This window comes from Callithrix jacchus, chromosome 15 (assembly GCF_049354715.1).
Source record: "Callithrix jacchus isolate 240 chromosome 15, calJac240_pri, whole genome shotgun sequence".
In the NCBI taxonomy this organism is placed as follows: Eukaryota; Metazoa; Chordata; class Mammalia; order Primates; family Cebidae; genus Callithrix; species Callithrix jacchus.
Window position 1 is genome coordinate 82,584,092 of NC_133516.1, and position 14,668 is coordinate 82,598,759.

A 14,668-nucleotide genomic window follows, 5' to 3' on the forward strand; every position below is an offset into this window, starting at 1 on the left:
CTGGTCAGAGGCAAAGTTATGATAGCCTGGGGATATAGAATTTTAAGCATGGTGAAGGCAGAAATGTGATCTAGGAGAGACCCAGATGGGTGCGATGAAACAACTTTCAGCCTAGAAGGTTCTCAAAAGAGTGAAAAATAATGATTGAGGGAAACAGATTCTCTGGAAAGGACACTAAGTGCTTAAGTGTTTGTTTCCACTTGAGGGTTTTAATATTTCCATTTTTGTTGTTTAACCATAAGGGAATTTCCATATAGGGTAGGAGGAGGGGGCCCTCTGAAAACTGCCTCCTTCTCCCTGAATTTGCGTTTTATTCCATTCTCGAGTTGGTTTCAGAGATTAATTGGGGGAAGTGGGAGACAGAAAAGAAGCCAGAGGCTCTGACATGCTGCAGAAACAGTACAATGTGGACTGACTTGGGCTGCGAAAATGGATTTGGGGGTTGAAAGGAATATTCTATGTTTAGTTTAAAAAAAAGATCAGAGCCTTTGTTTTGCAGAAAGGTCTTGAGAATCAGAACATTCTTGTTTAGTTGCTGATGAATTTTGCCTAATAAGAATGCAAATCACTATTTCACCTTTCGCCTCCAGTACTTTATTATGAAACATTTTAGACATACAGAGATGTTATCTACCTCTCATTTTATAAACTTATCTTAAAACATAAACTTGTTAATAAAAATCAGTGTTTAGAATTCAGATATATGTGATGTGGTCCTGGACAGAGCTTGAATCAGAAGGTCCTTCAGATATAGATGTGTGAAGGATATTAACATTTTAAGAAAAATATATGGATCTTATTTTTCTGACTTTTCCATAAGAATCTTGAGCAGACCTCTTAATTGCCTTCTTTTTCCCATTCTTAAAACGTCAATCAGTTGGATTATATCACTCCCCTGCTTAACACCCTCCAATGGCTTCCCCTCACTCTGTGGATAACCTTTAACTCTCCACCAGGGCTTACCAGCCCCATGTGATCTGGTCTGGTGACCTCATTCTATGCCTGTCCTCTTGCTCGCCATCGTCCTTGCTCTTCCCTCTGCCTGAACACTCTTCTTTCAGACACTGGCACTGCTTCTTTTCTCAGCTCATTCTGGTTTCTTTTCATATTACCCTCTGCAGTGATGGCCACCTGATCTAAAACCGCTTGTGGTCACCCCCTGTCCTCTGACCCTGCTTTATCCTTCATGGCACTTAGCACTCCATGACGCTATATAGTATATCTGTTTCCTTGTTAATTGGGCATATTCCCCACTCTAATATAAACTCCATCAAGACAAGGAATTTTTTTTGTCTTATTTATGGTTGTGTTCCTGTTTGGTGTATTATGAGCAATTAATAACTGTTGGATTCATTAGATAATTAAATTACACAAATAAAGCATTGACTCCCATAAGGGTGGCAGAACACTTGGTAAAGTACTAGAAGCCCTTTCAGGTAATTCATAATTCAAGTTAATCAATATTTTATAGGTAAATGATGACCCTAGAGATTAGCGGCCTCTTTTATCCATGCAGCACTTCTCAGCTGAATCCTATGATAATAGCTGGGCCAGTTTTGACAAACCCACATCCCAAACAAGATTTCAGTCACAGAACTTTTCCTTTGTCTCTTTCTAGTCACCCCCACCATACAGAAGCAGCAAATCTTGTTCTGATTTCTAATATCATAGATTAGTGTTGATAGTTCCTGAACTTCACAGAAGTGCAATTATTTAGTATGCATCTTTGTATTTGGCTTCTTTTTGCCCTACACAATGTCTGTGAGATTCATCTGTGCCATTGAGTATATCAGTAGTTCATTTCTTTCTATTCCAAGGTAGTATTCATTGTATGAATATGTGTTTATCCATTCTCTTGTTGGTAGACACTTTGGTTGGTGCCAGTTTGTGACTATTTTGAATAAAGCTGCTGTGAACCTATAAAGGATCTGCTTCACCTTGAGTCTTTTGTACTTTACATAAAAATCTTCCTTGTGCCACCAATACTGAGAGAAGTTTGGGAAGGTTATGGGGGCTGTAACTGATATAGCAGCCTGCATGCACCCCAGCCAGTGCTCTCTCTTGACAGCTCTGCTGGGAGCTGACCTGCTTCCCACTTTAGAGGGTCAGCACTTGGAAAATGAAAAATGAGTGTCTAACAAATTAGGGAGCCCTCCAGTGCACTCTTAGGTGCTTTACATCCTTGAAAGAGACACTGTAGAATGCCTGCTGCCATCGCTGTTGTATTTCCTTCCTCCTCTCAGCTTCCCCATCCCAGTACAAGTTCACTCTAATCAGCCTCTGAGTATTATGCTACTGAGGGGTTTAAACATTCATGAGCAACAGTCCTGTTCAGAGCCCAATAAAATATTTATGTATTTCCACAGGGCATTGGTTTCCATCTAAACTTCTCAAGGTGTTTTTCTGAGATGCATGTCATGATTGGGAAGAACTCAGGCAGTGATCGATGATATGGCCTGAGAACCCCCTGTGTTATTGAACTCCATCACACAGAGTACCTTGCTTTCTAGGGATGGAGAAGAATAAGCGCACAAAAAACTGACATTAATAATGTCTGGATCAGGAGAAAGACTATATGTACTGATAAAAATGGCTTGAGTAAAGAGGAGCCTGTTAATATAGTACCTACAAAGGTATGAATCCAGAGAGGAGGGCGAAAAGAACTTGTTAAAATGAGAGGAATGTTGGGTTGCCTTCATTCCAAATGGAAGAATGGGGGAATCAGCATTGTAAAAAGTGCTGTTTCTTTGACACTCATGTGTACGAGCCTCATATTAGACAACTGTGCTGACTGCTATAATTATCACAACCTGCTATGAGAGAATGAGAGTAGGAGTGGAAGCTAGGCAGGGTTTTCAGGTAGAAACAGAGAGCTATTCCAGGTGGAGTCAACATTTCCCTTCAAGGATGAAGTGGCTTTGAGTCAGGTTCTGAAGGAGGTGTGCCTCTTTTACTGGCAGCTACAGTGTGGAAGGGCCTTTCCAGAGAGTCAGAATAGCATAAATAGATATTTGAGTGAGGGCCGAAGTGCCGGTGTGGTGTGAGTAAGGAGAGAAGGTGGGTGAATGGGGGTCAGGGCAGGGTTGTAGCAAAAGATAAAGCAGGAGAGCCAAGGGGCAGCTTACGAGGCCACAGGAGTCTGGACTTTGGTCTGTTTGCTGGAGGGCTACATAATTTTCGACCAGAGATTGGGTTACATTTTGAGCAGTTCTTGGGAAGTATATCCACCCCAGGCAAGGTCTTTAGGTATGTTTATGTCCAAGGTACTTCCACAGTATTCTGCTGTGTTCAGTATGGTACAAAGACTCTATGCGGTCTACTCTAGGAGAGAGAAACTAGAGGAGGTTAGATTCACTCAGTATACTCCTAGGACTGACCAGAAACAGGCCTCACCAGCCACCTTCCTGCCCCCAGCACACATACACTCAGAATATTCTGAGTCAGACTGAATCCAAGCATCCTCTAGTCTCCTTCATGACCACTTTGCCTCAGCTGGGGTAGTTGCAAGGTTCTAAGTACTCCCTTATCATCTGAACCCAAATCTGGGCCAGTATACCTCAGACATGGGTTGCCAGGCAACTGAGGGCTAAATGATGAGGCTGGCCAATCATTTCCCCCAAAGCCCAGGCCTGCTTTGACCAGGCCATTGGGCTGTGACCAGAGAGGTAACTGGGGCAGTTGAGGTCATGCAGACTGATGACCTATAGACAAAACTGCCAGGCCCCTTCCTTGTGTCTTCTTCCTTTGGGTTGCAGATTCCCATTCAAAAATGCCTCAGGATGTTTATTTTTAACCCTTAATAAAAATAGTGAAGTAGAGAGGAGTGTTAAATATGTCAGTCATCTATACCTTATGTTGTCATTGGTAAGAAATAACTGTGGAAACGATTGCCCTGGAAAAGTCAGTCTTCTGTCCGCAGTGAGGAGCTTTGTAAAGATGTAGAGATTAGCCAGAAATCTCTATGTAAAGATTAGCCAGAAGCTCTGCAGTTCTGATGGTGAAAAGGGATTTCTTGGGTTAAGGATAGGAAAGGGCAAGGGAAGACCTTCACTATTCTGCCCAGGGCTTTGCTGGTTGGAATTGCTATTCTGCTGCCATGGGTAGCATGGGGTTTCAGTGACTGAAAACACCCAAGAAAGTATGCTCTGGGTCTTCATGTTGCCATCTGCCTACACTGAAATGTCAGACCATCAGTCAGCACTGCCAGCTCTCCATCTTGATTTTTTAAGAGTTATTGAGAAAATCTTGAAAGGGAAGGCAGTAGATATCTTAATTAGGGAAATGCCAAGGGCCTAAACATGTGGTCTAGATTGAAGGTGTGGTAAGGGCCTGAAGGCACTGGTCTGACAGGACTTAAGACCAACAAAGCCTTTGACTCTTATGAAAATATTCCTGATTTTCTGTGTGAGGTGGAATCTCTGAAGTGCTGCGTTAATTAGTCTTTCAGCTGAACAGGTAAATAGGGTGCATGCTTAATTGAGTGCCTTTTCTTTTTTTAAAGTTTCAGCCTTTATTTTACATTCAGAGGATGCATGTGTAGGATTGTTACATAGGTAAATTGGACCCAGGTCATAAGCATAGTACCCAATAGGTAGTTTTTCAACCCGCACCTCCCTGCTCCCCGCTCTAGTAGTCCTCAGTATCTGTCATTCTTGTGTTTATGTCCATGTGTGCTCGATGTTTAGCTTCCACTTATAAGTGAGAACATGTGATACTTTGTTTTCTGTTCCTGCATTAATTCACTTAGGATAGGCCTCCAAGCTGGCTGGGCATGGTGGCTCACACCTATAATCCCAGCACTTTGGGAGGCTGAGGTGGGTAGATCATGAGGTCAGGAGTTCGAGGATAGGCCTCCAATTGCATCCACATTGCTGCAAAGGACATGATTTCATTCTTTTTTATTCTATGGTGTTTACGTAGCACATTTTCTTCATCCAGTACACTGTTGATGAGCACCTAAGTTGATACCACATCTTTGCTATCGTGAATAGTGCTGTGATGCACATATGCATGCATGTGGATTTATGGTAGAATGATTTATATTTCTTTGAATATACACTCTGTAATGGGATTGTTGGGTCTAATGTAGCTCTGTATTTAAGTTTTTTGAGAAATCTCCAAACTGCTTTCCACAATGGTTGAACTCATTTACATTCCCACCAACAGTGTATATGTGCTCCCTTTTCTTCACAGCCTTGTCAGAATCTGCTGTTTTTTGACTTAACAACAGCCATTCTGACTAGCGTGAGATGGTATCTTATTGTGGTTTTATTTGCATTTCTCTGATGATTAGTGACAGTGAGCATTTTTTCATGTTTTTTGGCCAGACTTGTATGTCTTCTTTTAAGAAGTGTCTTTTCATGTCTTCTACCCACTTTTTAATAGAGTTATTTGCTTTTTGCTTGTTGATTTAAGTTTCTCATATATTCTGGATATTGCACCTTTGTCAAATGCAGAGTTTGTGAATATTTTCTCCCATTCTGTGGGTGATTTACCCTCTTAATGGTTTCTTTTGCTGTGCAGAAGATTTTTAGTTTAACTAGGTCCTTCTTGTCAATTTTTTTGTTGCAGTTCTTTCTGGGGATTCGGCCATAAATTCTTTGCCAAGGTCAATGTTGATAAGGGTATTTTCTAGGTTTTCTTTGAGGATTTTTATAGTTTGAGGTCTTACATTTAAATCTTTAATCCATATTTAGTTTATTTTTGTATATGGTGAAAGGTAAGGGTCTAGTTTCATTCTTCTTCATATGGCTACCAGTCCCAGCACCATTTATGGAATAGGGAGTCCTTTTCCCATTGCTTGTTTTTGTCAGCCATGTTGAAGATCAGATGGTTGTGGGTATGCAGCCTTATTTCTGAACTTTCTATTCTGTTCCATTAGTCTCTGTATCTGTTTTTGTACTAGTACCATGCTGTTTTGGTTACTCTAGCAAATTCTTTGAAATTAATGAAAATAGGGGGGACACAATTTACGAAGACCTCTGGGATGTAGCCAAAGCAATGTTAAGAGGAAAGTTTATAGTCATAAATGCCTTCATCAAGAAGTTAGAAAGATCACATTAACAATATAACTTTGCATTTAAAGGAACTAAAAAGAAAAGGACAAACCAACCCCAGCTCTAGCAGAAGAAAAGAAGTACTAAAATTAAAGAAAAACTTAATGAAATTGAGATACAAATATCCATATGAAGGATAGTGAAACCAAGAATTGGTTATTTGAAAAAATAAGTAAGATTGATAGACTGCTAGTGAGGTTAACAAAGCAGGGAGAGAGAGAGAGAGAGGAGATCCAAATAAGTATGATTAGAAATACTAATGATGACATTACAACTGATTCTACAAAAATACAAAAGATCCTTAGAGAGAACTATGAACAACTCTATATACACAAATTAGGAAATCTAGAAGAAATGGATCAGTTCCTGGAAACAATCTCCCAAGACTGAACAGGAAGAGATTGAAGCCCTGAATAGACCAACATCAAGCTATAAAATTGAATCAGTAATTAAAAAAAAAAAAAGAAGACCCTACCAACCATAAAAAATCCTGGAACAGATGGATTCACAGCCCAATTCTATGATATATACAAAGAAGAATTAGTACCAATCCTACTGAAACTTTCAGAAAATAGAGGAGCAGGGACTCCTTCCTAATTCATTCCATGAAGCCAGCATCAGCCTAATACCCAAATCTGGCAAAGGTACAATGAAGAGATATGATTTTTTTGCATCTGTGTTCAGAACAATATCCCTGATGAGCATAGACACAAAAATCCTCAACAAAATACTAGTAAACCAAATTCAGCAGAACATTGAAAACTTAATTCACCATGATCAAGCAGGCATTACTCCTGGGATGCATGATTGGTTCAACATACACAAATCAATAAATGCAATTCACCATATAAACAAAATTAAAAGCAAAAAACATATGATCATCTGTGTCATCTCAATAGACACAGAAAAAGCTTTTGATAAAATCCAAAATCCCTTCACAATAAAAACCCTCAACGAACTAGGCATCGAATGGACATACCTCAAAATAATGAGAGCTATCCCTGATAAACCTACAGCCAACATCATACTGAATGAGCAAAAGCTAGAACCATTCCCCTTGAGAACTGGGACAAAGCAAGGATGTCCACTCTCACCACTCCTATTCAAGGTAGTGCTAGAAGTCTCTGCCAGCACAGTCTGGTAAGTCAAAGAAATGAAAGGCATCCAAATAAGAAAAGAAGTTGTTGAACTATATCCCTTTGCTGATGATATAATTCTATACTTAGAAAACCCTGAAGACTCTGCGAAAAGGCTGTTAGAACTGAAAAACAATTTTAGCAAGGTTTCGGGATACAAAATCAATATATAAAAATCAGTAGCATTTCTTTCTTTCTTTTTTTTTTTTTTTTTGAGACGGAGTTTCGCTCTTGTTACCCAGGCTGGAGTGCAATGGTGCGATCTCGGCTCACCGCAACCTCCACCTCCTGGGTTCAGGCAATTCTCCTGCCTCAGCCTACTGAGTAGCTGGGATTACAGGCACGCGCCACCATGCCCAGCTAATTTTTTGTATTTCTTTTTTAGTAGAGACGGGGTTTCACTATGTTGACCAGAATGGTCTCGATCTCTTGACCTTGTGATCCACCCGCCTTGGCCTCCCAAAGTGCTGGGATTACAGGCGTGAGCCACTGCGCCCGGCCCAATCAGTAGCATTTCTAAATACCAATAACATCCAGTCTGAGTCAAATTAAGAACATGATCCCATTTCCAACAGCCATAAAGAAAATGAAATACCTAGGAATACAGCCAACCAAAGAGGTGAAAGAGTTCTACAAAAAGAACTACAATACACTGCTGGAAAAAATTAGAAAGAACACAAATAAATGGAAAAATATCCCATGCTCATCGATTAGAAAAATCAATATCATTAAAATTACCATACTGCCCAAAGCAATGTATATATTCAATGCTATTCCTATCAGACTACTAACATCATTCTTCACAGAATTAGAACAAAAACTATTCTAAAACTCATATGGAGACAAAAAAGAGCCTGAATAGCCAAAGCAAGCCTAAGCAAAAGAACAAAACCGGATCATCACACTACCTGAGTGCCTTTTCTGAACAGACATTTCAATTATTCTGTGATTGTTCATGAGCCAGTGATGGCTGCCTGCTTTTGGATGCTGCTAGGATAAATGCAGAAGATTAGAGCAAAGAGGGAGAGGAAAGCATAACAGCAGGAAAGAGGAAAAGGGAAGAGTAGTAACATGCTGAGATCACAGAGATGGTGGGTACCCAGTTTTCTGCAAGTGAGAAACAGGGATAAAAGATGATGAAATAACCGCCCATGGGAATCTGTACATGCAAATATTGCTGACTTCCAAGGCAGCTGTTAGGAGAAAGGAAGGGAGGAGACACAAAGGCAGCTGTCACTGTCAATCTGAGGAATATTAATACAAACTTGACATACAAAAACACATGGCCATATTACAACAGCATGGGTCCCAGCAAGGATGTCTGTTCACACCCCTCTTTCATATTTCCATATATTCATTCATAATAGTAGGTATTTTGGAAGACATTCATTTGCACTTGCAAAGATACACAAATGCAGAGTACTTAAAAGGGTAAACTATCCTAAAATGTTAGTGGTGACATTATAAATGATTACTTGTATTTTTTCAACTTACCTGTATTTTCCATGATTGTTTTAAGAAGTGTGAATTTCTATGATAATCAGAACAACATTAAGGAGAAAAAAGAGGTTAAATAGGAAAATAGAGAAAGAGGCATGGGGTGTCGAGAGAGGACTGTAGAAAAGAAAAATATGTTGGAAGATGAACAACTTACACAGTGAATGTTTCACAGACTGCTAGCTTATGCATATTTTTTCTTTATTGTGGAATATCATATGTTTACCACCCTCCAAAGATTTGGAAGTATTGATTGGCATGAAACAGAATTGCAAATACTGAGGTAAGTATCACACCTTAGTGGCCAGTGCCATTTTGTGTGTGACAGGTGGCTTCCAGTGGTGATCAGAGTATTTTCCACCAAAGGCTAATACAGAACACTTCAAACCTGGGCAGCAGCATCTCTCCCACAGAGTTTAATATTTATTCCTGCAGTAACTGGGCCAGCTTTGTGCTTCTCATCTCTGAAGTATGGAACAGGAGCCAACAAAGGCTGTCAATAGTTGGAGTAGTGGGATTTTCCAAGACAAAAGCGTGAGTTATTCTCTTCCATGGGTTTGCTGGCTTCTCACTGGCTCAGGCAGCCCCTTGGGAAGCTCTGTGACTGAAGCTTTGGATTAATAGATGTAGTTTTTGTTTCACAACTGCCAACCTTTCCAGAGGCACTGGAATTGATTCTGGGCTTTAATTGGCTTCTGTTGAGTGACACAAGGTGAGCCCTATCTCCAGGAGCAGAAGCTGCTATCTGCCATTAACCACTAGGATCAATTCAAAGCAAATGCCAGAGGACCACATACCTCACTAAACTCTGGGATCTGGGGTTACTTGTAGTTACAAGTCTCAATAAATACTTTTTGTATTTTAACTGTATTGCATTTTTAAGTTGTAAAAGTCATACACACACATTGTAACAAGTCTAGTAAGACAGCAGTATATAAAGAAAATATAGCCATGTGCAGTGGCTTGCCCCTGTAGTCCCAGCACTTTGGGAGGCCAAGATGGGTGGATCACTTGAGGTCAGGAGTTCAAGACCAGCCTGAACAAGATGGTGAAACCCCATCTCTACTAAAAATATAAATATTAGCCAGGTACGGGACAAGTGACTGTAATACTAGCTACTAGGGAGCCTGTGGCAGGAGAATCGCTTGAACCTGGGGGTCAGAGGTTGCAGTGAGCCAAGATCATGTCACTGCACTCCAGTCTGGGTGACAGAGCTAGATTCTGTCTCAAAAAAAAAAGTCGGCCGGGCGCGGTGGCTCAAGCCTGTAATCCCAGCACTTTGGGAGGCCAAGGCGGGTGGATCACGAGGTCAAGAGATCGAGACCATCCTAGTCAACATGGTGAAACCCCATCTCTACTAAAAATACAAAAAATTAGCTGGGCATGGTGGCGCGTGTCTGTAATCCCAGCTACTCGGGAGGCTGAGGCAGGAGAATTGCCTGAACCCAGGAGGCGGAGGTTGCAGTGAGCCGAGATCGCACCATTGCACTCCAGCCTGGGTAACAAGAGCTAAACTCCATCTCAAAAAAAAAAAAGTCATAACAATCCTTCCAATTGAACTGGTATAAGTTCTAATTCACATGCCACCATACTCGTCTAATGGTAAACATTTTTTGTAGAACCATGGCCTCACTTTGTTGCCCAGGCTGATTTTGAACTCCTAGGCTCAAGTGATCTTCCCACTTCAGCCTCCCAAAGTGCTGGGATTATAGGCATGAGCCACTGTGCCCAGTCCCATCACTTCTTTTCTATGTTCAAACAAACATAAGTATGTAGACTTATTTTCTATTGTATATGAAAATGGAACCATATAATACACTACTCTGTTATTTCCTTCATTTTACTTAGTGTATATTATGTACATTATTCTAGATTAACACATATAATTGATCTAATATTTTTAATAGCTACCTAGTATTCCATTATGGGAAGTTCCATAATTCTTTTCATTTATTACTTCCCCATTGATAGATATTCATGTTTTTCTTCCAACTTTTTTTATACAACAAATTATGCCACATTCAACATTCTACATCTTTTCCTATGCTTTAGGTTTTATTTCCATAGGAGAGATTCCCAAAATTCGCATTTTTGGGTCAAAGGGAATACACAGTTTTAATTCTCACTGTAGGTCTCCTTTACAGCAGTTATTTCTCTCCCTCCTTTTGTCTTTCTCTCCCCTCTCACACCACATTTCGCCAGGAGGGCCTGTGTGTTTAGGAAGGAAAGCCTGCAGTGAGAACGCCTTTGTGCCAAGTGTGGATTATATCAGCTCAGTGGGGAATGGAGTCTGCAGTATCTCAGTTGCATTGTGTCTCTCTTGCTTTTGGTTGGCCAGATTGTTTACAATTCCCCTTTCTCATTTATTCCATGCTGTGGAATTATACATGGTCTTCATCTGTGGCAGGAGCATCTGAGGGGTGGCTTTTTGGGAGGAGCGTTCTTTCAGAGATAATAGGCTCAGTTACTGTATTTTCTCACAAAGCTATGGCTGGTATGTTGTTTGTTATGCCCTTTCTTTAATAGTTGGATTGAAAAAGGTTCTTCGATTTCCATCCCGGTCTTCTGTCTTCATTTTGAGGACTTGGGATTTGGGGAGTTCTGTGAGTATGTAGTCAATCAACTGTAACTGATTATTTGACATGAGGATAATTAGTTAAGAAGGTAGGGGTCTTGGAGCTTAAGGATCAGTGCCAAGCAACAGATGTGAACGTTTTTAAACAAAAGATTTTAACAAACCCAGTATTAGGAGCAAGCTTCCCTGGAGTACTTGGCTTTCATTTTTAATTTTGTCCTCGCTGAGATGTAGAACTTCAGTCTAGTCCACCAGACTAGAGAGGAGTTGGATTCTCCGCCACACCAGGGCTGGAGAGGAGAAAATGTCAAAGAAACATTAAAGGAACCTGGTAAGTACAGATAAGTGAAATAAATATAAACACTAAACTGATAAAATAGCAGAAAGTAAATGAAATTTGAAAATTCTCAGCTGAAGATTATTGTGTAACCAGTGGTCCTGTGAGCTAGTAGACACTTTATAAAAATCTGTGATCTCTAAAACATATTAGAAACCCCAATGTGACATACTTCTGGGAATAATTTGGTTTCACTGGATACTACAGAGTTGGTCTTCATTTGAACTCTCTGTCTGCTAGTTTTGATGGAGGAACATACATGTGGATGAAGAAGTCTTGGAACCCATTGGAAATGTCCATCCAGTTGGGAGCTATGAGTCTGAAATGAACAGCATAGTATGTATGGATTTATATACTCTTGGGATGTTTTGTATACCCTATTATAGAGAGACTTGTGCTATAATTGATTTTTTAAAAAAATTTATGAGTTAACTTTACTACTTTGAGAAATGGGAATTCATATTTCTTAAGAGCCTATAAAATATCTGACCCTAGCAGGAAATAAAGCATGAGAATATATGACATTTGACTTAAAAAAAAAAAAAGAAACCCCAATATGAAACTATGTTCAGAATGCAAACATTAGCTAAGCAAGAGAAAGAAATTATAAGTCCTGTTGGCAGATATTTTGCTATTGGCTTCTATAACACATGCTGCAATTTTTACTCAGCAGTTTTAGAATGGATTTCTGTGTCCTAGGTTGAAAACTAAACTAAAAGAAAAATGAATAGAAGTTATTGCAATTAATTTCTAAGGAGAAAATTTTAACTTTAGTTTTTTCACGTATATGCCTGCAAAATAAGCATTACCCTTTATGTTAATACAAATTTTGCATGAACGTTTAATTTTCAAATATGCACTGACCAGTAATAATAATGGCAAAATTAGACTCTATAGTAGGCTTATATTTTATAACTTAAGGATTCTGTAATGTATCTTAGTTGGTCTCAGTTAATAGTAAGGATAGTTACGTCTTACTCAGTTTGTGTTGTCATCTGAGTAAAGATTGTCTTTAAACAGTTCTTGACAGTCAAAAGATTTTAAGGTTAAACATAAGACATTAAGCATCTGATTTTGGCTATAATTGACTATCTGATAGATTTTTACTCTTATATAGGACATCTAGAAAAGCTGGGTTTTAAAAATCTATTTGAAGGCATAGAAGACCTACTAAGGCAGCTAGTACTTGAGAGCTAAGACTTCAGAAAGAAGGGAAACTCATTGAGTGTCCCGTATTCTAGGCTACTTTTTCCCTATAGACACTTGGCATTTATTAAGTAGCACATGAGGAGAACCCAAACAATAAGCAGCTGCTAAAATCAGAGAAGCCAGGCAGATTATTCTGCAGTCTGATAGGACTGGGGAGGAAAAAAACATGAATTCAGGGAAACCAAATGATTCAGGACATGAGAAACCACGATCATGGATGGAAAATAGGCACAGAAAGATCAACTCAATAGTCTAAGCAATTTTCCTTCCAAGTCATTCACTGATTTATAGGTAGCACAGACCAAGAGTTTGTAAAAATCTAAACACAAAGAAGATGCTAAAAAGCCGAGAAGCCAATCAGTGCTACTTACATTCTTATTACGCTGGGAAGATAAAAATTTTATAGAATGTAAAGCCCACCAATGTGGACGGGCCTGAAAAACACCCTAAGCTTTCAGTTGGGACCACTGATGGATTATACCTGACCAGTTAAAGGAAATCAGAAATAGACCTAGTGTAATAAAATGTTGAAGTCCATTTCCAGTCAACTCAGTCACTGATTAATCTGTTTATTTTAGCACCCTAGCAGAAGCCTTCTCTATATTCTTTGGAGAAGAAAGAATGATCCAGAGCCTGTATATTTTTCGTACATGATTTCTGGTATTCAGCAAAGCAAAACAAAATGAAAACAGGCATACCAAGATATAGTTTCCAGAATATGGTACAAACAGAACCCAGATTTCCTGAGTTGAGAAGGCAGAACTTCAAGTCTGGGGAGACTGAGGCAACTAGAATGTATAGCACAGAGTATTGGAGAGCAGATCACTGCAGAGAGAACTCCTGAGTTCCTCACAGAGTACATCTCAAGTATAAAGCTGAGTACTAAGCAGTACATGCATGTAAGGAAATTACCTGGGATGAAGAAAGAACTACCCAAAAGGATTAGAAGAAGTTGTGCTCATTGCTCACACAGGGTTGGGAATAGTGCCTATTCCCACCAGCTAGACGTGAAAACTCATAATTCATGGAGGGCTGGGTAGTATACTTTGAAAGACCATGCCTTAGTAGTAGGAAATCGCCCTAGATTGAGCACTGCACTGATCCTGTCTAACAAATATTTTAAAAAGACCCAAAAGGAGCAAATTGTTCCAGTTAATTTGACTGTGTACCAGAACAAAGCTCAAAACTATTTAGAGGTATTTGGAATAGCAATATTAGTAATATTGCAGAGGAAAGAATATTGCCAGGGATAAAGAAAATTATTTCATAATGATGAAGGAGTTCATTCATGAGGAAGACATAACAGTACTATACATTTAAGCATCTAATAACAGAACTTCAAAATACATGAATGAGAAATTTATAGAGTTCCAAGGAGAAATAGACAAATCCATAATTGTAGTCCAAAGTTTTATTAACCTTCTCTCAGTAATTGATAAAACAAAAAGACAGAAAATAAGTATATGAAAGAAGATAAAAATACAATCAACAAACTTGACCTCATTGATCTTTATAAGACACTCTACCCAGCTACAGCAAATACATATTCCTTTCAAGTATATATGAAACACTTGAAATGGACCATATTCTGGACCATAAAACAAGTCTCCATAAATTTAAAAGGATTTTAGTCATAAAATGTGTTCTTGATCACAATGGAATTAAGACTTCAGTAACAAAAATTCTCAAATATTTGGTAACTAAATAACATACTTCAGAATAACTCATGTGCCAAGGGAGAAATCAAAAGGAAAATTAGAGCCGAGTGCAGTGACTCACATCTGTAATCCTAACACTTTGGGAAGCTAAGGCAGGTGGATTGCTTGAGGCCCAGAGTTCAAGATCAGCCTGGGCAACA

General features: G+C 39.3%; 1 protein-coding gene across 10 annotated transcripts in view; it reads left to right on the top strand.

Moving 5' to 3' along the window:
• GPR156 (G protein-coupled receptor 156) overlaps positions 1-14,668 on the top strand; it is a 117,412-nt gene that overhangs the window by 1,325 nt on the left and 101,419 nt on the right. For 4 of the 10 annotated variants that reach the window (XM_054246259.2, XM_054246263.2, XM_054246260.2 and 1 more), the window contains exon 2: positions 11,842-11,937. The exons of 4 other annotated variants lie outside the window; for them this stretch is intronic. The gene's annotated coding sequence lies outside the window, so the exon portion shown is untranslated. Of the gene's footprint in view, positions 1-11,795; positions 11,938-14,668 lie in introns of those variants that run through there. 2 more of the 10 variants (XM_054246261.2, XM_078352064.1) reach the window with 1 other exon arrangement.